At 37.5% G+C, this 22,787-nt stretch overlaps 1 protein-coding gene and 1 long non-coding RNA gene across 5 annotated transcripts in view; both read left to right on the top strand.

The window, feature by feature from the left end:
• PTPRK (protein tyrosine phosphatase receptor type K) overlaps nucleotides 1-22,787 on the top strand; it is a 524,091-nt gene that overhangs the window by 13,230 nt on the left and 488,074 nt on the right. The gene's annotated exons all lie outside the window — the stretch shown is intronic.
• Nucleotides 10,065-18,094, top strand: LOC119252868 (uncharacterized). Its single transcript, XR_005126938.2, has 3 exons — nucleotides 10,065-11,506; nucleotides 12,749-12,817; nucleotides 17,745-18,094. It is a non-coding gene; the product is annotated as an uncharacterized LOC119252868 (long non-coding RNA).

Here is a 22,787-nt window from a genome sequence, read left to right as displayed (position 1 = left end):
CAAAATTTTATCGTGTATCATAAAATGTAGACCCCCTCCCCTGATTTGTTTCAATATATGTATATTTCTTTTGTATATTGTAAGTAAACTTTATTCTGTAACAGTACCAAATGGTATTTGCATTTTTTCCAGATACATCAAGAAGTTTATGTGATTCCAAGATTTTTTACTGAAGTTTTAAATGTTTTAAGGATTGTGTTCACACATAGAAAGTTGTGTGTATGGTATTTTCTTTTGAATATTTTCAAGAAGAGTTTTAAAAAATGCTCTGACCATTTGAGTTGGTTTTTCTAGTGTATAATTTTGATAAGATTATTTCTTCTTTCATTTCATATATCTTTGGTCACCTACTGTGTATCAATACTGTTAGGTCCTTGTCTGCCGACAAGTAAGCCAGGCATTGTCTGGCCACTTTGAGGCAATCTGTGACTTTCCTGATAAAAAGGAACAGTAACCTTTGCATTGCTCCACCACTTGTGATCCAGGAGTAAAGCCAGAGGCTGTTTTGTGAGGCTCATACTCCTGTGGTTGGCAAGTCTCAAAGTGCAATCTGTCCCTAAATTTGCTTGTCCACTTTAGAATACAGTGCATTAGCAGCCGTTCCCTATCCTTCAGTTTGCTCAAAAGCTACAGGTCTACCAAAAAAGAGATATGCAAACATTTACCTCAATGATAGTAAAATTCCATTAAGTGGAATTTCCTAAAAGTTTAGTAATCAGAAGTGTAAACAAGTCAGGCAGAGGAAGAAGCACATTTGTTTACTGTGAGCTCAGTCACTCTCTCTGAAAGCAGGATCAGGAAGGATGGGGTCATCCTCTTAGAGGACAGTGTTTGTAAATGTGTATTCACAACTTGAGAATTACCATGAAGAGACTCTGGTTGTTTGGCTGTAGATTTCTATTTGGTGCCACTAGCCTCTGCTTATCAAAGTCTCTCATGCCTCTAACCACTTTGCTGCTGCTACTTCAGTGGAGTCTAGTTTTGTGGTGGCAGGCAGAGGTGGTCAACTGTTTCTGTACCTTTACCTTTATCCCTTGCATCCCCAGATCAGAGCAAATTCTGTTGCTGTTACCTATTCGTTTTGAAGGGGATAAAAGCATTGTCATTTATATACACTCATTAGCTTACCAGGAAATGGAGATTTTTAAACCTGTCTTAATTGAAGCCCACTTGACTTGCAATGTATGAATTAGAAGTAATTTTGAAACTTTTTTTCAAATTTTTCCTAAGCAAAATAAAAATTGTCAAATTACATAGACCCTTACTTCAAAAATAGAAATTTAGAAAACTTTTGGTTTAGTTGAGTCACTAGCATTTTGTGTTCATTTTTTATTTAAGCAAAGGAAACCCAAATGCTGATCTCCACTCTTAGAATATGTACCTTTAAGATCTTTGACTTTGTTTGAAATCTCTTTGCCATAGTGTTCATACTGGTTCCCACATTTTCTTGCTCTGTAATCTAACCACTTTCCACTTCTGAAAAATTACCTATTGCAATATTTGTTTTGAAGAATAGCTAGTTAAAAGTGCTTGAAAAAAGTGCCTGATATATCAATAAAATTTCATTCACTTTAGCTATCATCATCATCATTCCTGGACTAAATTAATCAATGGCTGCAGACTATGTTGTTATCTTTCAAAAGTCTCTAAATGTATTTTTTTACTTTAAAATAAAACCAGCAGAAAGTAAATAGTTGAATGCCCACAATAAATCAATTTGTTATGCTGATTAACAAAGATAACCTAAGTGCCATAAAAATATAAATTCATGGTTTGGAAAATTAGGCAAATTTACAGATTTCAAAGAATCAGAATCTTACACAAAGAAACAGTAAATTGATAAATGGGGAGAAATATCTTTGGAAAATGCATTCAAAACATCTTAGGCTAGTAAGAGGTGGAAAACTTTGGCATTCACGAAACTTATTACTGCCTGGTGGTATCTAACCTCAGAAAAGATATAGAAAACTCTAATTTGGCAATAATATTAAAATGGGAAGTTGCCCTAGAGTGTTGATTTCCCTGGCTCTTCAAAAAATACTCACCTGAGTGAGAGACTTAGGTCCTGGTAGGGACAGTACTCAGCTTTAGACATGAAGTCATTAGAATTGAGCAGAAGATGGGAGAGGCCTCCTTAAATCCTAAAGAATGTTGTTTCCTTAAAGGTTACAAGAAGGAAAAAGGAATATCTGTATGTCCATTTACATTTGACCCATGCTAAGTAAGGCATTACTGGCATTTAAAACATCCATTTAACTATGAATTCTAGATAAGGTTTTTGTTTTCATTTTGAAGGTTGCTATTGATATTTAATCTTCCTTAGCTCTGGTAGTTTCAAATCCATTTAAGGAGCAGGACTTTTTAAGCCACTATCAACTGGGAAAAGCCATTTAGTCTTGTCCTGTGAATAAGCTTCTGGTGTTTACCATTGTTAACACATTTGAAGAGTTGTTCTTTGACCAGTTAGTGCAAGAAAAAGCCTCTTTAAATTTCAACAAGGATTTTATGTTCCATGCGAACTTTTTTGTACTATTTCATTTACTTACTGACCTCTTCTAGCTGTAATAGAACTTCTATTACAAATAAACAATAAACAATAAAACAAACTTCTCTTTTCCTTTTGTTATACTTGTGAAAATATTTGCTCTCCAGATATAATTAAAAATTCCTGCTCACTTTTATCAGTGAAGCTCGTATGCGCTGCAGGTTTGACTCTCCCTGTGATAAATGTACCCATAATATTTAATTTTTCATAAAAATGCTATTTTGTATCCTAATTGGACACTTATTTACATAGGTCTTTATTGGGGAGGCAGATGTTTTTCTATGCTCCAGGCAGCCATATAGAAAGTAATTTTCTTACATTGTCACTTTGGTAACCTATTTGACTCTTCGTTGTTAATAAAAAGCAACATTAAAAAATGACCCAAAACCCCAAACTTCTGAGGCATGTGTAAACATAACTATGAAATCATTCCCAAAAAAGGGAGATTCAGAATAATGGCCCCATTATTTGCAAAGCACATTGGCCCATATATATATATATGTCACAGCAACATCTTTAAAAAATACTGAATTAATAAAAATTGAGGATGACCGACCTATGTATGGAATGAAAACACTATATAATAGACATTATACTTAGATATAACAATATATATAGGTGTTATAGGACAGGGAGAGGGGCAGCCCAAACCCCGCAAACCTGCCTATTCTAAATGGGTTCTGCCATCCGCCGCATCAACACAAAACATATGAGACTTTAATGGGAAGGAACTTTAATAAAACTAGGAAACAATACAGGTAAGGCAAAGAGTCTAGTTTCTAAATGAAGCACCCAAAGTTACCCGTCCCCTCGTGGGTAAAAGTCCATCCAAATGGGATTGGCCCAGAGCAAAGCCTCAAAGCCTGCCACAAGTCTAAAGCATCTTCCAGTGGGGACCCACAGCAAAGGGTCAGAAATAACCAGACAAGCCCGGAAGGAAAAGAGCAAATTCAACATCAAGATAAAAACTGCCATTGTCACCTCCCCATGGGTCTCACCCACATCTGTGTCACCCAGTCTACGACCAAAAGACAAGCGCAGTTTCTTCACGTGTCTCTAGGCTCCATGCGCCTCCTCCAGGTCTCCTGGCTCCATCCTGCTTCCTTCCTCAGTCTCCTCTGCAGCTTCTCCTCTTCCTGCTCAGCTCCACCCTCCCTTGGGTGGGGCAGGGAACCTCCCCCTTTCCTAGGGACCACCCTGCTACATAGGAACTATAAATGATAACCATTGAGGCTCAGATGCTGGCTTTAGTCCTTTTGCAGCAGTGAATTGAGGGAACCTGTGACCAAGAAATGATAGAGGAAATATCGCTAGCGAACTCACGTATTCTGACTCCTGGATCTTCAGAAAAGTCTCTTCTATTCTGCTGGATAGATTTCCAAGCCATTAGGAATGCAGATCCCAGGTGAAGCTTTGAAGGCTTTTCACTCCTGTGGCTTAGGTATAAGAATTCACAGGGCAGTGCGTTGAATTTCCCAAGTAATAAGCTGTTCACTTAAGTATCCTTTTAAGACTGTTCCTGGTCTCTCAGCAGTTTGCTCACAGCTTGAAGCACTATCCACCCCATCACTCATTTGTAATTATACCACAAACTTGCCAACACATTTTATGAAAGCATGTAATTTTATTAAGAATGTCTCATGTTGCTTTTAAATATAGTTAAGTAAAGGGGAGGAGAGAAAGCAAAGGTAGGATATCACATCACCATTTACCTTTTAGGTGCCAATTCCTTGAAGGCAGTGAGAAATTTCCTTTTATCATTGTTGACACTCCCATCTCTTGTTGGGATCACAGCTACATCAAGCATTGTCTTCTTTGTGAAGAGCAACAAAAAGGATATATCTATTCTGTACATTATGGCAATAGACTTGCACTTTAACGACAGCATGTCAAATATAATATCCCTTTGAGCTTGTTAAAATAGGTGATACTAGTCTAAATTATTAGCACTTCTTAGCGATACCTTGTTGGGTCAGACAACATTGATTTGTGTATTCATATGATTGATTAGGATCCCTGTGAGGCTGGCGAGCCAGTGACCTCTTCATTCAATAAAATGTGCATGGCAGAGCTTGTCTCCCTTCCTGAGAATTCGATTATGTTCACCAGATATTTAATGCACACTGTTTTGTGCCAGACAATGTGTTTAGTGCTGAGGGCAGGGCAGAGGAAGAAAAAGTTAGCTGTCTCCTGTCTCCTATACTCCAGGACCTCCAACACTTGTTGGGGCAACTAGAAAAGAGTAAGTTGCAAGTGAGAGTGGGAGGTACAGTGAGAGTGTCCTTAGGACACTGATGGGAAAGGACTCACAGTCCTGGAGCGATTGGTTATGTCTTTTACGATCAGAAGGCCAATGGTAGGAAAATGCTCAGGTGTGGGTCCACAACATTTAAGGAAAAAAGAGGAAGTGTTGGTAATAACCATGGACACAGAACTGGGGAGAGATGCGTAATAGCACACCATTGTGTAATATTTCTACCATACAGATAAAAGAAAACAATCTCAAGAATGGATGTAATCTAGTTAATAGCAAAATGTAGTAAGAATGCTGACTTCTAATTATTTTGAGTTAATACCTCAGTTTTAAATATAATATATTCAACTGTAAGTTAATATAATTTAATTTTAAAAATGGCTGTGACTGACAACTGGCTCACAAAAGTAATGAAAATATAACAATTGACAAGTTGTTATATTATAAAATATAACAAGTGAGGAGCTGGTAGAGGCTGACTTCAACACACCACTCAGTGAGTTCTAGTCTGTCTTGAATATAGGTATGAGGGATCCAGTGAGTAAATCCTACTTTTTTTATAGATTTATTTTTTTGTTGACACATGCAAAATGCTCATATTGGAAGGCTTTTGGAGGCTGTATAGCACATAATCATAAGAAAAGTTCTAAGAAGACTGTCTAAGGTTACCTCACTGCACAGTTAGTCATTGGTAGATTTCTTTAGGACAGGAATATTCCATGTTGTAAAAAAATGTTCCTGTAGGATTAATGCTGTGCTAAATGAAAATTTCAGTGCCCCATATACCTTTTAGACACTGCCCAAAAAGAACTGTATGTCTAAATGTAAGGCATTTATACTTTATTTATTTACTAATTTTTTGCATTTATACTTTAGAGTATATTACAAAGCATTTTTGAAAGTGTCAGATAGTGAATGTATTGTGTGTGTGGGTGGCTTTTTCCCCTTTTGGTAGAAGACTCTGTGTGTGTATGTGTGTTGTGTGTGCGTGCTAATTGAGTTTACTACTCTGTGATAAAGTGCTGACAAACCCCAACTGACTTATTTTGTCATAATGGGGTTTTCTCTATATGTATCTGATGTAAACTCTCTCATCTTATAACTGCCTAAAAAAATGTATATCTTCTCTTTATATAAGAGCAATTCCTTTATATAGGAAGCATTCCAGACTCTACATATTAAAGCTGTATTCTGTAACAAAAAAATATTTCAGTTCATTCAAAAAACAAAATATTGTTGTTTTCTTCTCATTGTTTTTTTCTCATTAGTGGTCTCTCTTGCTTAAAGAAAACAGTGAGAGAAGAGATGTAGAGGAAACTATTACTCAATACTAGTGAAGGTATAGTATTAAATTGCCTGGAAATTTTGTTTTCTGCTTTCACATGGTCACAGGAAAAAGGCATATGTATATATAAACTCTCAGAGATTTACTTATAAAATCAATTTCTAGAGTTGCATCAGTGGACTTTAAACTCATTTCTTACTTTTATACCTATAATACTAGAACAGTTAATTGATATGAGAATGATGGTTGAATTAGCTAAGCATAATCAAAGATTTAATTATGCTAGGTATATTGTAATTCATAAAGTGACAAAACATATCAAGAGTAACCACAGTGACTGAGATGAATCATTCCTGTGGCTTCCCCCTTCTGAGTCAACTGATTATATTACTCAGGACAACCCATTTTAGAGTATGTTGCTGACAGACAGCCTCTACTGTCTGTCCAATACATTACATTGTATCTCAACACTTTTTTTTCAGTAGAGTGATAAAAAAATCTGCAATATATTTTTCACTGTATTTAGCCACTCCTTCACTGAGATCTGATGACATGTCACAGTTTCTGGACATCAGAAATATTTACGTGGTTCTACATCAGAAACCGAAGCCATTGGTATATATTTATCTGGGCTGTTTACTTGTCTAGAATGCCATTTAAAAGAGCAAAAATTATATCCTTTTAAAATATTCTAGGCTCATTAGCATAATGACATTAACTTTTAAATATATTATTTTCTGTAGTTAACGTTTTAGTATTTCTGAATCTGATATTGAGCGAAGCAATTTTGTAAGCATTAGCTCAGTATTTTCAAAATGCATATAACTTCATTTTGTGGATATTGAATTCACTTCAGTTGGTAGCAGCATGAAAGAGTATAATAAAAAATAATAAAATAAGCACTCACTTATAGAGGAGCATTTCATGAGCATTCATGAGTATTTCATGAGCATTTAGTTTTAATTAGAATTATGTATCTTTATGTCTGTGTACTGAGTCACAGTGTGAGCTGTGGTTCTAACCAAAAGTGGAAAAGTCACTGCACTTTTTTATATAATGCTCTTGACAGTGCTGTTGTATATAACTCATTGTCTATGATGTGCCCACACTTATAGTTTATGAATTCCAAGTTAGTTCTCTTTACACATTCATTAATGTTGTGGCACTTCTGGTGGACTATAAAGAGTACAAGTTTTGCCTTATTTGATACATGGGTCTGTTTCTTTATACTCAATTTAAGGCTAGTGTCTCCACAGCCCTAACTATTTACAAGGCTGTGGTGATCAAGTGAAGTAATTTCTATGAATATGCTTTTACAAATATAAAGTATTATAAAAGGACTTGCCATTGACTTCTCCAAAACTCACTGCTTACTGGGTTTTAAGTGTCTTTTAAAGTATTTTTTATTTTTATTTTTATTTATTTATTTATTTATTTATTTATTTATTTTTTTAATAGAGGCATGTTTTATTTATTTATTTATTTTATTTGTTTGTTTGTTTTGTTTATACAAGCACTGGGTACAGTCAGAAGCGCGGGAGGGTGAGAGAATTCACCAGAGCCAGAGCGGGGAGCAGAGCAGGCAGAAGGACCAAAGTACACTGCTGAAGGGAGCAGCGGGCGGCAGGAGAGGTCTGCGTGCCATGGGGGACCCTCCTCCAGTGGCGGAGGAGCAGACGGGGATCGAACTGGCGCCGCAGAGGCCGCGGGCAGCTTGGCAACCCAGGCTTAACCGCTGCGCCACCGGGGAGGCCCTAAAGTATTTTTTAAACTAAAAAATTTGTAATTCATTGTTTCATGAGTAGAGAGCACTACTGTGGAAGTACTTTTTATAGTCCTAGTTCTTGTTTATGACAGGATGTTGTGGTAAAGAAACTATGATTTTATTTATATTTACAGCCTTTCCAATTTTGTTGTTACTCTTGACAAAACAACAGAAGGCAAATGTACTTTGGATATACCTGTACAAACTCATTATTTACGTTTGTTATAAATAAGCCTGCATCTTGATTCTAAAACAAAATTATGTAAATAAAACTTGATTAAAAAAATGCAAAAAACCCATGGTGATAATCAGTGGAACATCTAAACATTTCTGAATAAAGAGATTATCCAAAACTTGAAAACAATAACAGAGGGACAAAAAAAAGACCAAAAAAAACCCCATAAAATCTCTAATTGACTGCAAAACTTGTGAGTATAAGTATTTCAATAAATGGCAGAGCAGTTGTGTCTGCTGCCTGTCTTTTATCTTTATGCCATTCCATTGATATCTATCTTCTGTTTCCCCATCTGCCTCCCTCCCTGCTTCCATCTCTCAGTCCTTCTCCTCAATTTATATAATTTCTATCTGTCATCTCTCTATTTGTGGCCATTCAGACAAGATTCATGTTAGGATAGATGTTTTATTCCATATATTTTTTTTACATTTATTTATTTTTATACAAGAATTGGGGTACAGGCCAGAGATATGGGGGTGGTGGTGGTGGTGAGAGGATTCACCAGAGACAGAGCCAGGAACAGAACAGGCAGATGGACTGAAGTACACTGCTGATGGGAGCAGCGGGCGAGACAGGAGAGATCTGTCCCGTCATGTGGGTTTCTCCCTGGCCGGCTGGGAATCGAACTCGTGCTGCAGTGGCTGCGGATTGCTTCATAGGTTGCGTCTTAACTCCTGCGCCACCAGGGAGGCCCTGTTTTATTCCATATTTATTCTTTGGTCTAATTCCAAGATACTAAGATAAGAATATAGGTATTTTGTGTGCCAGTATGGAATACCATCATAATTCAGTATACATCCTAAGTATTTAGAGTTATGAACATTATCATAATTATACATATTTCTCAACATTTAGAGGAACCGGCAGTTATCTGGACAGAGGAGCATTGATGCCTCTGTTTTCCAGTATCTCCTTAGTCTAGTATTAGTAAAAGCAGAGGAGGATACTGGGATGCAAATTAGGCAGAGGAGGGCTCTTTGCCAAGTGTTGTTTATTGAACTGAGGAGATGCCTCCCAGTGGGTTGGAGTGAGTTGGTTAGTTTAAGTGGGCAGAAAAAAGACAACATACTTCCAAGTGCTGAGGTTTCACAAATCAATATTCTAAAGGTAGATTCCCTGGGCCCCTCCAGGGTGGGGCAGATCTGATGGTCCCTCCCTGTTCTGGAGGGGAGGTTTGTCTTAAAACTGGGAAGTGCCCTTCCTTGGAGAATTAGGATCCTTGAAATGAAAACAAGGCTATGATTTATCTTTTTTTTTTTTTTTTTAAAACAAATTGACCGAAAGAAAGTGTTAAGGAAATAGGATGGCTACAGTTTCAGGGGATTTGTGTATGGTTCCTAAAAGAATGAATTGTTTTGACTTTTTCAGACGTTGCACATCAACAGATGCCAATAGCAGGGCATCCATACCTATTCATGAGAAAAAAAATCTCTAAAGAACTTGTATTAGTCAACATGTTGCAAAATAACTTATTAGAAAAAAATACATCAAAGTATAAAAAGCATATTCTTTTAAAGTGTTCTGCAGTTCAAATTTTAAAATGATTTAACAGAATCACCTCACTCTAACTCCAGTTAATGAGATTTTACTGTTTGTGTGTGTGTGTGAGTGTGTGTTGACTATGTCTAAAGGAAAGGGGAAAAAAGTACCCCTTCTGACAAGTGATAATCATCCCAACTTTGGATTCAAACTGAGAGAACAGGGCTCATCAAAACATGGATGAATTAATACTGTGAGAGAATATGTAAGAGTGATGGGGTAAGAAAATAAAAGGAGGGGAAAAGGTTTAGGTCAGAACAAGAAAATCTCAGTGTTTAAATGTATGCCTCTCATTTTGAAGTTTGTTTGATAAAGTGTGAAATTTTACATTGACTCATTTCAAAGCAAGATAAAGATCACAAGGATTTAGAGCAATTTTATTTCATACTAGTTTATATAAAATTTATTATTTTTCAGTATATAGCCAAATATACAGTTTAAAATATTTTAAAAAGAAACTTTAAGGGCCTCCCCTGGTGGCGCAGGCGATTAAACACATTGCTGTGAAGCTGTCTGCAGCCTTTGCAGCGCCAGTTCGATCCCCGCTGGCTGGGGAGGGTCCCACATGGCAGGGCAGACTGCTCCTGTCTCGCCTGCTGCTCCCCTCAGCAGCGTATTTCGTCAGTCTGCCTGTTCTGTTCGCCATTCTGTCTCTGCTGAATCCTCTCACCCTCCTGCACATCTGGCCCGTTCCCCGGTTCTTGTATAAATAAATAAATCTTAAAAAAAAACTTTAATATTTATTCCTCTAGCCCTGTTATAGGGCAGCCCCGATACAAAACGGGGTGCCTGACTGTGGGTCCTCACTCGCGCGCTTAAAAGGACTTATCAATGCTCTACTACAGGCACACAGGAAAGGTTAATAAAAGGTTTATTTACAAGGGAAGGGCAAATGAGGAAATGTACAACTCAGGGAGAAAAGTGGGAGACAAAGTTTTAAATGCGTCCTACCCAATCCTCCCATCTGGAATCCCAAATGGCACACTGAGAGCTGGCCGCAAGCCAGGAGCCGTGAAGCCAGGAGGTGAGCGAGAGAGCGAGCCCCCCAAGGCCCACGTGTCTGGTTTTTATACCAAACCTGGCTGCTTAACTTCACCCTCAGGTCCTAGCCACCTTCCCTTTGGTGGTGATGGGATTTGTCTTTCCCGATGTCTTGATGGCTTTGGTCTGGAGTGGGGGTGGGGTCCACAAAGCCTGCATGGAATTAGCTCAGGACATCCTTTCCCCCTAACAGCCCCACCATTTTTTTAATCACCAAACTAGTAACATTAACTTTAGTGTTCTGCTACTGACCTACTGGCTCTTATGTTTACTTTGTACTGCTGAAGTGAAAACTTGATAAAACTACTGGTAGTATGGAATAGTCATTCCAGTTTGGACAATCGATATAAGGTAATTTTATAAGTGACTAATCTGTATTCACTTTTGAAACATACCATAGTGATTAATCACATGCTATTGTATATGTGGGAAGGTTATGGCATAGTTACTTGTTATGTTTGTTACCTATGTTTTACTAATTCCAGGGCCATCTTGTCCTTTAGTTTATTGTGATGCTAAGCAATATGCCATATTTTGAGTAAAATTTTCTTAGAGAAGCATAGTTCCTGTTTATGAAGAATTTTGTTATAAAGTGAGAACAATTCCAAAAGCCACATCTAGAAATTCTATATTACATCATGATCTGTTCATTATTACACCTTGTGCATCATTTATGCTCTCTATAAATCTAGAATTATTCATAGTTGGTTTAGGTAATAATTTTTAAGAAAATTTCACAGGATGGTAATAATTAAAAGGTGGTATATTTTATTAGTAATGATCAAGTGGAAGGAAGTTACATCATTTCAAAGACATGTTCTTCTGATCCTCCACAGGGCCATGTAAGGATTAAATCTGGACCTGGAATGAAATACTAAGATCCTAAGTTAAATTTGTTTCATACTGTCTTAGTGTTTTATATTAATAATAGTCATTTATTATATATTCATTAAATACTAACTGTAGGTATAGAATTTAGCTAGACATTTATTGGGATATCATATGAATAACAAATTCCTTAATCAATGAAGTATATAATGATCATAGGTATAATTTTACAATTAATATTTTCTGTTTCAAACTTTACTGCTGGGCAGGGCTTTAGGACTAGCCCCCTATCTGCCTTACTTGCCTGCTTCAAGGTTTAGGAAAATGTTTTTTTCTAGCTATGACATTGCTGGATTCTGAGACTTCTTCATCAGGCCTCTTCTCACAAGATTTTGGACAACACTCTCAGTGAATCCTTAAATGCACATTGAGCACCTTCACTGTGACATACTTTAGGGAATGAGGACATGAAGTCCTTTTCATCATGATCTTTATAGTCTTTGGTAGACAGATATTAAATATACTTATAAATCATAATTATAAGTTTGTAAAAGCACTGTAATGATATATAGGGGTTAGGTGACTGTCTCTTAGGAAGAGTGCTCTTGAAGTTATTGAGAATCAAAGAGTTGAATTAGAGTTCTTGGTGTGAAGAAAGCTGGCAGAAGATTGTCAGTGAAAAGTACAACCTGTGTGAAGCCTGGAGACTGGAGAGAGTGTGGTTTAAGCACTCACAGAGAATCCTGAAGAGGAGCTGTTCCAAAAGTGACTCAGGCTTTAGGAAGAAACCATTCCATGCAGGGATCTGTAAGTAATTGTGAGGAATTTAGTTTATTTTATCTTATTTTAAGGAAAAAGTAGAACCAAAGCAAGAGAAGGACAGGATTAGATTTTCATTTTGTGAAGATCACTGTGTGTAGTGTGAAAAATGCTTTGAAAGAGGCTGTGTAGATTTTGTTGAGACCAGTTAGGATGCCACTGTGATCTAAGTGCACAGTATCTGCAGGAGGATGGATACTCCCACTCTGTCCAAATTTGGAAAGCTTGGAAAGTATCTTGAAGGTGGGAATGATCGGGCTTGCTAATAGATTTGTGGGAATCAGTATGAGGACAGGATGACTGCTGCTGCTTGAAAAGCTGATTTGAGCTGTGACATCTACCAAGAAAATGACATTAAAGTTGGGTTGTTTGAACTTTTAATCTCCATGAAAATTTAAGAACAAACTTACTTATTAATTTTCCCCTGTACTTCACAGTTCTTTTGCGGCATTATAACGGATTACTCTAGGTTTTAAAAATTGTTTCCCTTTCTACTGCGGTGTAAGGTATGTATGTAAGTGTATGTATACATGTGTCTGTTGAAAGCATAGTCCTTTGAAATTACCCATTTCAGTTCCAGACAGCTGGACCCTTACTCCCTTACCTTTCTATATTGATTCTCTTTTGTGCTTCAGCTTCCTTGAGTCATAAACTTTATTGTTTTTGAATTTCTTGCTCTGTTAACTTGCTCTTTAGAATATATGAGTGCATGAGTGTCTCTACCTACACTACCATATAACAAATAGTTCCTTTAGATTGCATTGAATTGGCGTGTAATAAAATTGAGAAAGGTAGAAAAATTTTAAAAAGGTTTTCTTTAATGGGTTGTCTTATAGGATGGGCATCTGCATGGAAGTGGAGAGCTGAGAATCTTTCTGTGAGAATAGCAAAAATTTGCCATTTGCTTGCCAAAGTCAGAAAAATAGGGATTCAGCTCTTATTTTCCCACCCATACTTTGGGCAGTATGACAGTTTTAATGTGAATTGTAAAATGTAGGCGGTATACTCTAATTCCCTTTCATGCACATAAATCAAGTTTCAGGCTCTTTCGGAAATGTTTACTAGAAAACATCATGGGCAGATTTTAAAATGCTTTTGGATTGCATGACGGCATGGTGCCACTTCAATTGAAGGCTTGTAATATTTTATTTTCTCTCCCAAAGAGTCAAGATAAATCCTGTAAACATTTTTTCTTATTTTGTTGTTTCTGTTGTACCATTGTGTTTAGCTCTGACCTTTTACCCCCTGGGAAACAAAAGTGTTTTCTTACTCTAGCTTTCCTGCTGAGCACTCTAGCTTTTGGGCAGCAGTTTCAAAGTTGTTCCTTATTTACACATTGTAATTCTGGCTGGTCAGAAAACCTCCTAGGTTTTGCCTAAAGTGTAATCTATTAATTTTAGGAAGTATATTTTGAAGGGAAATCTTAAATTGAATGAGAATGTAGCTTATATATTTTTAAAATATAAAATCAAATTAAATCATATCCTTTCAGAAAAATGATTATGGCAAGATTCAACATAAAGCTTAGTCTATCACACCTCTCCCAAATTCATCAATAGTAGGTTCTAGTAACTACTTTTTTGTTAATTCAATAATAAAAGTAATAACTGATGTGTTAAACCATTAGTATATGCCAGGCACTATGTAGACTGTCCTCTAGGAGGTCCGTTGAGAGAAATGGACATGTTGATAAATGTTATAACTCACTTAGAAGGAAGTGTAGAGTGAAAGAGACAGATGGGGAAGGGACTGGTCCTACCTGGAAAAGTTGGGGAAAGAGTCATCAAGAGGGGACAGTTGTGTTATCTTTGTAGATTCCAGATAGGAGCAGGGGAGTGGCTTAGATGTTCACAGTGTAACAACCTGATAAATTCGATAAAAGAGTTAGGTTTTGGCATCGTGGGAACACGTAGAAGAGGCAAATTGTTCAGTTGGGGATGGATGGAGGGCAGTTACCTAGAAAATGGTAACAGTACTGAGGCCTAAAGATATGTAGGAATGAGAACAGTAAGAGTAAACTAAGGAGGGTTTTCTAGGCAGAAAAAAAAAACTGTGAAGGTTCCCAAAATAAGGCAGTAAGAAGTGCTACTTCTGTCTTTGAATACCAGAGATGAATATGGCTTTTTGTGGAAGTGCTAGATGGGTCCTGTGCCTTGACTTTATTTTGAAGACAACCTGGTCATGTTGAAGGACTCAAGGCAGAGGAGTGATAGAATAAGATAAACACAATTAGAAGATAATTTTAAATTCATTTAATAAAATTGGGAACATTGGTGAATCAATTCCCAGGGGAAGAGTCAGCACCTAGAACTCTCTCTGCCTTACTGTTTGGGTTATTAGTTACCTAGCAGCCATAGCTTTTAGTGTCCTGTGCTTGTGGTAATTTTTGCTATCCTCGTCGTTGCTGCTATCCACCATTCTTTTCTGCATCCATCATGTTTGTGATTCACGCAGTCTGTTTTATAAGCCAGGCTGCATCAGGAAAGGTGACTGAAAAAGTAAGAAGAGAAAAGTTTATGCACTCACGTTTATTTTGTTGGTAGATATTGGTGTTCATATGATTACTTGAGATTGTCTAATTGAATCTCATGGTCTCATTACAGTTTTCCTGTTTGGGGATTTACCTCAGGTAAAATAATTGGAAATTACTGGTAAAACCCCAAACTGCATTACAGCTGCCACATGTGGATACAGGGGAGCCAGGCTGTTTTTGTCTGCTTCCTCATAAACATTCTTTCCGCATTCTTTATCAACACATAATCCTGAGACACAAAAGCCTTTGTGTCCCACTGGGAATGTGAGAAAATCAAATCTGTATATTGGTTTTGCTCCTGGTTAAAAACCAGTAACATTTCCATATTAACCACCCAGGTTTTGAATTGAGATAAACGTTTTAGCAAGATGTGTCCTACATTTTCCTTGAAGATATCACCATTCCAATACAAAAAACCTCAAAGACACACTTTAAATGTGTTTTCATCTACTTGTTAGAAATGTAAATTAAATGATGCTTAGTTTGATAGTAAGCCTGTATACCATATACTGGACATTTTATCTCAATTAACACATTTTTTTTCAAGATTATTTTTTTTATGCATACAAGAACTGGAGTGTAAACCAGAGGTGCAGGGTGGTGACAGGATTCATCAAAGACAGAGTGGAGAGCAGAACAGGCAGATCTACTGAAATACACTGCTGAGGGGAGCAGCAGGCGAGACAGGAGAGGTCTGCTGTGCCATGTGGGTTGCTCCCTGGCCAGCTGCAGTGGCTGGCAATAGATTGATAGCACTGTATTTAACCCCTGCACCATCAGGGAGGCCCTCAACACATTTATGCTTTCCCAAAATCATATGGGATAGGTATCATTGTTGTGCAGTCTTATGGACTAAATTGTGCCATCCCATTTTTGAGCTTGAAGCCCTAAAACCTTTAATTAGTTAATTTATGTTAAGTAAGATCTTAAGGGTGGTATTCTGATCCATAGAACTAGTGTTCTTATAAGAAGAGACAAGAGGGACGATGCAAAAGTTCAGGTGAACGACCCAGTGTGAAGGAAACTCTCAGCTAGTTGTTGGAGGACACTTTGCCAACACCTTGATCTTGGACTTCCAGCGTCTGGATCTTCTAGAAAATAAATTTAAGCCACCCTGACTGTGGTATTTTGTTATGGGCACCCTAACAGATAAAATATATGCAGATTTTGCACACAGGGAAATGGAAGCAACTGGCCTCAGGTCACATAGCTAGGAAATGACAAGAGCAAGGTTCACACTTGGGAAGTGTGATCATGCAGTTTGTGTGGTTACCACTTTGCTATTCTGGTTCTCATGCAGATTGAACCCCCCCAATATCTGCATCTGGGTGGTGTGACTACACTAGCCTTTTCTCTCTTCTGCCCTCTCTCCTTCCTAATACTCAAGTATCATGGACTGTCACTTTGGGCTGCACTGAATTTGCAGAGGTATCAGTTAGTAATTTGCTGTAACTCAAGCAATTTCATGGTTCAGAATGGGCAGGGTCAGCAAACACTGTTAAATTTTTCTTGTCCTGCGTTAATATTTCACATGAAAACAAATTTACTTACTTTCCACCAGCATTAGTTTCATTATTTCTGGTAAAGGCTGCTCTTGTAGTATATCCTTGGCTGTCGTCTTTTGGCTAAGAATTTCTGTCAAAGGACTGGGAAAAAGTTAGAAAAAGGAAAGAAGAGAAATTGTTTGAATCAAAGTGACCATGTTAATGTCCAAAACAGATCTAACTGATGAACTGAATTTTTTTAACTGTTTAAAGATATGTTTAATATGCCATTTATTTAAGAGTAGTCTTTAAAATGCTATTCTTTAATGCTAGTCTTTAAAGATTACTTGAGATTGTCTAATTGAATCTCATGGTCTCATTACAGTTTTCCTGTTTGGGGACTTACCTCAGGTAAAATAATTGGAAATTACTGGTAAAACCCCAAACGGCATTACATGTGGATACAGGGGAGCCAGGCTGCTTTTGTCTGCTTCCTCATAAACAGACATGTCTAGGTTTTAAAATATTACAGTATTTTTGGCAGATGCTTTTTTATACCTCAGTTAATCTAAAGAAAAGACATAAATGCAAAAAATAGTGACTGTTGACAGCAATTTGTGGAATCTTCCTTAAGAATACCCATATAGTGGGTCTCCCCGGTGGCGCAGCGGTTGAGCGCTGGGTTGCGAAGCTGCCCGCGGCCTCTGCGGTGCCTGTTCGATCCCCTGCTGCTCCCCGGCCACCGGAGGAGGGTCCCACATGGCGCGCAGACCTCTCCTGCAACCCGCTGCTCCCCTCAGCAGTGTACTTCGGTCCTTCTGCTTGCTCTGCTCCCCGCTCTGGCTCTGGTGAATTCTCTCACCCTCCCGCGCTTCTGACTGTACCCAGTGCTTGTATAAACAAAACAAACAAACAAACAAATAAATAAATAAAACATGCCTCTATAAAAAAAAAAAGTTTAAAAGAATACCCATATAGTGGATTATTCAAATAATGAATTATACAAATATAATATATAATATAGTGGATTATACAAATCCTATGTTGGGACCGGTCTAGGAAGTAATGATAAGTACTTTTATGCTTGTTAAACATCTCTGATGATTTGCAGTTGTGTAGATTGTGCACAAAAATGAAACTTAGAATGAGTAGAATAAGTACTTGATCTGTTGCCCTGATTTTATTCTTAGGACTACTATAATTTCAGTACATTGTCAGATGCCTTTTGTATAAGTGATATTTAGATACTTAAGATAATAAAATTACATTCTAGTCATCAGTTTTCAGATTTTAGCTTTTATTTAATTTTTTATGATTGCCACTTAAAAGATAAAGTTTAGTTTCTGCAACTAAATTAATAGTATGTGACTGATTTTTCACTATGATAGAGGAATGAGAATGTGCATCATTTCCTAGGGAAATTTGTTTCCAGTTTATGGACCTGCCCATTACCTGCTTTTATGTGCAAGACTTTCCCCTGGATTAGAAGAAACTGGAGGATGAATCTAAGTGCGAAATAAAATAATGATTTGGAATGATTTATGCAGTTCTTTCTCCATGTTGGAACTACTTTGTTATCGCTGTTTTTCTGTATATAATTTCAGTAGAAAATATATTCCATTTTCAAAATAAGACATTTGTCTTTATAAGTTAGCTTATTTAATACCTGACTTTGTTGTCCTTAATTTATGACACTGAAATTGGTTGCTGTGGAAATGTTTTCAAAACCTTAGATTTATGGTATGTGCAAAGTATATCAGAGAATCACACACATTGTTTTTTTTTTTTTTTAAGATTTATTTTTTTTATTTATACAAGCACTGGGTACAGTCAGAAGTGAGGGAGGGTGAGGGAATTCTCCAGAGCCAGAGCAGGGAACAGAACAGGCAGACTGACGAAGTACACTGCTGAGGGGAGCAGCGAGCATGGCAGGAGAGGTCTGTCGCGCCATGTGGGACTCCTAACCGGTGGCTGGGGATGGAACTGGCACTGCAGAGGCTGCGGGCATCCTCGCAACCCAGCGCTCAACCGCTGCGCCACCAGAGAGGCTCAGATTGTTCTTTTTTAAAGTGTGCTCTTTTCTCATCCCTACTTACAATAAAAAAAAGGAGTGTAAATTATAGGAAAAAGATTATTTTCCTACACAAGAGAGTATTTTCTTTAGAGATCAGTGACTTTATGTCTTAGCGTAAATTATTTTGTTTAGTAAACTTGTTCTAGTTTCAAGCCATTCTATTTGCCAGTAAAAGATGAAATATTTTGCATTTTGAAATTATTGGATTTTTCATTATAGTCGAAATTCATGTTTAAGAATTCTGTCAGATTTTTAAAGAATGGATGACATTTAAATTTATTTATTGAAAGACTTCAGTACCACCATATATTTTCTTTTTGATTTAATGATTTTCTTCTTGAACCACATTGCCTGAATACCCATCCCTTCAAATGGTAAATCTGCGTTACCTGATCACAAAATTAACTGCAAATAGGAGGTTTTGCTCTACATTTAACCAATTTTAGCATGGAATTATCTAGCGTGCTTCTGAGATTCTGACACCAATTCTGATGTTAACACCATCAAGCAATGAATTCAATCCTGACATTGTCTACCTGTAAATAGTGTCAGACCCCACAGGTTAAAGACTCAGTTCTACAAGATTCTTTGCCACTTCCCACTCCTTGCTAGTTGCAAGTCCAGGTTTTCACCTATGCTTCTGAATGACCTGCTGTAGATGGGCAGTTCCCAAGACCAGGGAATTAGCTAGAATGAGTCACAGAACTCAGAGAAACATTTTATTTAGTAGACTTCCAGTTTATTATAAAATGATATAATTCACTTAGAACAAGATGGAAGAGAAGCACAGGACAGGTATGGGAAAACAGCACAAAAATTACATGCCTTCTGTGAGTTACACTCCGTGCATCTCACCTGCTCATCAACCTGGAAGCTTTCTGAACCTGCCCTTTTATGGCTTTACAGAAGTCCCGTTATTAAGGCATAATTGAATAAATCATGTGGGCAGTTTGATTCAAACTGTAGCCCCTCTCTCCTTTCTCCGAGTGGGGTGGGGGTGGAATGGGATTGAAAGCTCTAGCCCTTTATTCACGTTGTTGTTTCTCCTGGCAACCAGTTCCCATTTCCAGGTGCATTCCAAAGGTCATCCTATTAGTGTTGAATCAGGTGTGGTGGAAGATGTTTATTATGAATGACAAGATCTTTATTGCTGTTATCATTTAGGAAATCTTAAGGATTGTAGAAGCTCTGTGCTAGAAATGCAAGAGGAAGACCCAAATTATATATTTCTTATTCTAAGTTGTAGTATCTCAGAGTTCAAAATGAGGGGTGAAGGGAACCCCCTATTTCAAAGATAATTATCTGCTCTAGTTTAGGTTACAGTTCTCAGTGGTTTGTGGATGCCTAGCACCTATTATTCATTTTACTTTGGGAAACTGTACCTCCTCACAAAGTCTTGGAGTAAATTCAGTTGAGTGGTATCCTGTCTCTTTATGTAGGAGTTGGGTGGGTAGCCAAGGCACATTAGGAAAATATGAACTCTACCCTAGGATTTCATAATCTGGGACCAAAAAGTTAATTGCACTTATGGCATCTGTTTTACCTGCCACATCGAGAATGTATGTAGAAGAGTATTGGATAGAGGAACTAGAGATTCCCTGCTATGTTAAAAATCTCTTTGTAGTAACTGTTAGAAACAAGACATTAGGCTCAAAATGAGTTGCTTATGTTAAGTCCCACATCACCAAACCAAGAGTCAACTGCAGTTTTCGTTCCCCCAGAAATGAAAAAATTACATGGAACCCCGATTAGCTCTAGCTAGGTAATCTGTCTGATGAGACCAGCCACCCCAACAAGGAAAGTAACCTTGCAATAACCAATCCACTTTTTTGCTTAGTGTAATTTCCTTGTTCCTGTTTCTTGTGTTTGTAAGTCTTTCATTTTGTACAGCCTCTCAAAGCACCAATCTATCTGTTAGATTAATGAATCATTGAATAAAGCCTATAAGAGCTTCAAAATTTACTCAGTTGATTCTTTTTTTTTAAGATTTATCTTTATTTATGCATGTAAGAACTGGGCTGTAGGCCAGAGGTGAGGGAGTGGGGGATGAGAGGATTCACCAGAGACAGAGTGGGGAGCAGGACAGGCAGATCTACTGAAATACACTGCTGAGGGGACAGCCAGTGAGGCAGGAGATGTCTGCTGCGCCATGTGGGTCCCCTCCCTGTTCGGGGATTGAACTCGTGCCTCAGTGACTACAGATATCTTGATAGTGCTGAGACATTAACCCCTGTGCCACCAGGGAGGCCCCGAATTTTTTTTTAAAAGATTTATTTATTTATTTATACAAGATTGATTGATTGATTGATTGATACAAGCACTGGGTACAGTCAGAAGCGCGGGAGGGTGAGAGAATTCACCAGAGCCAGAGCGGGGAGCGGAGCAGGCAGAAGGACCGAAGTACAATGCTGAGGGGAGCAGCGGGCGGCAGGAGAGGTCTGCGCAGCCATGTGGGACCCTCCTCCAATGGGCGGGGAGCAGCCGGGGATTGAACCGGCGCTGCAGAGGCTGCGGGCAGCTTCTCAACCCAGCGCTCAACCGCTGTGCCACCGGGGAGGCCCCCGAATTTTGTTTTTTAACTCAGCTGTTTATGAGAATTAGCTGCTTCCTCACATATCCTATGGTTTATTCAACTTTTCTTTTAATTCCATAAGTTAATACATTTCTCCTTTTACCTAAGTTAGTTTAAATTCAATTTTTGTCACTTACAATCAAACTGATGATCACTTCAACCAAATTACCTTTTCTATGTTAATGTTTTCCTTCTCCTTTTTCATATGCCTATGTTATTTTCAAAAATACTATCCAGGACAAATACAATTTTGTTTTCTGCTCTTTTCTCCAACTAATGCATCCGATAATTACATGCCTTTTTTTGCCCTCTAAGTATTTCCTTCTTATTTGTAATAAATATGTGAATTGATACCATAGTTTATAATTTCACATGTTAAATATTTGGGCTTTCTTTCAGTCTTAAAAATTGTTTCTGAGAAACAATTAAATAGTGAAAGAAACTTGGTGCATTTTTAGTATTTTCACATTTAATTTCTAAAAATTTGATTGTTAAGAAAAACATGAACCTATTTTAATGTTCTTTAATGTAATTTCATATTAGAATCATAAATGCAGACCTCACATTTTTATTAACAGTAGTGATATGTTTTCATCATTTACCTGTAACTACACTAGCCTTGTTCATTGTAGTTTTTAAAAATGAAGCACAGCTTTGCTCACTGTAGTTTTTTAAAATGGATACATTCTATATTTAATTATTTATCAAATCCCATGTAATTTTTTTTATTATTTATTTATACAAGAACCGGGGTAGAGACCAGATGTGTGGGAGGGTGAGAGGGCCCACCAGAGACAGAGTGGGGACAGAACAGGCAGAGTGACCGAAATGCACTGCTGAGGGGAGCAGGGGGCGAGACAGGAGAGGTCTGACTTGCCCCCATGTAATTTTTATTTACATTTGGTCATCTTGCCCTTTTAATTTTTAGTGTTTCCATCCTATTTCCGTCATTTATCAATTTACTCATGTATTATTTGAATAAATTTATAGTTAATAAAAATATATTCAGTCTTTCCTGTTGTTACTCATGTTTCATCTGCATCACTTTAAGTGCATTATCTGACCAAGATATCAAATCCTCAACTCATCTAGAAGAGACTAATAATATTACCTACCTTAGGGAGTAGTTACAGGGATTACATGGTATAATGCATGTACAAAGTTTAGAGTGATAACTTGTACATAGAATTTAAGTAAATTATAAGAAATATATGCACCGAGTATATCGTTTGCTTGAAACCCAGTTTAAGTTTGCCCACTTTAGGGAATTTCTCTTTACTTGCTTATAATTAGTTTCAGTACTCTGGTGATTATTTCGTCTCTTTATAGTAGGTACCCTTACATAACTACCCTTCCCTTATTTGGATACACCGGTTTACACTTAGGAGAATAAAGATTCATTGAGAAAGAGAATATAGATCTGATACATGTATTACATTTCTAGCATACTTAAAAATTCTAATCATCTTACGTGACAGAATACTACTCAGCTATTAAAAAAAAAGATGAATTCTTTCCAGTTGCAATGACATGAATCAAAGTGGAAGGGGGTTATGCTAAGTAAAATAAATCAGAGAGAGGAAGACAAATACTGGATATTTCACTCATGTGTGAAATATAGAGAAACAAAGGAACTGACAAAAGTAACGAGAAGAAACCCTGGAAATATGACTGCAGAATTGAGGCTACTATAGAGGGAAGGCAGGGGAGGTGGACAAAGAGGGCAAGAAACCCAGTGCTCTAGTGTACAGGACTGTGGGTGCTTTGGTGGTGTGATGTGGTAAGGTAGATCTGAGGAGGCGTGAATTTACTG

Source organism: Talpa occidentalis, unplaced genomic scaffold (genome assembly GCF_014898055.3).
Source record: "Talpa occidentalis isolate TD23 unplaced genomic scaffold, MPIMG_talOcc4v2.1 talOcc4.2, whole genome shotgun sequence".
Taxonomy (NCBI): Eukaryota; Metazoa; Chordata; class Mammalia; order Eulipotyphla; family Talpidae; genus Talpa; species Talpa occidentalis.
Note: the sequence above shows the minus strand (reverse complement) of the source record. Positions and strands in the feature narration are given on the sequence as shown.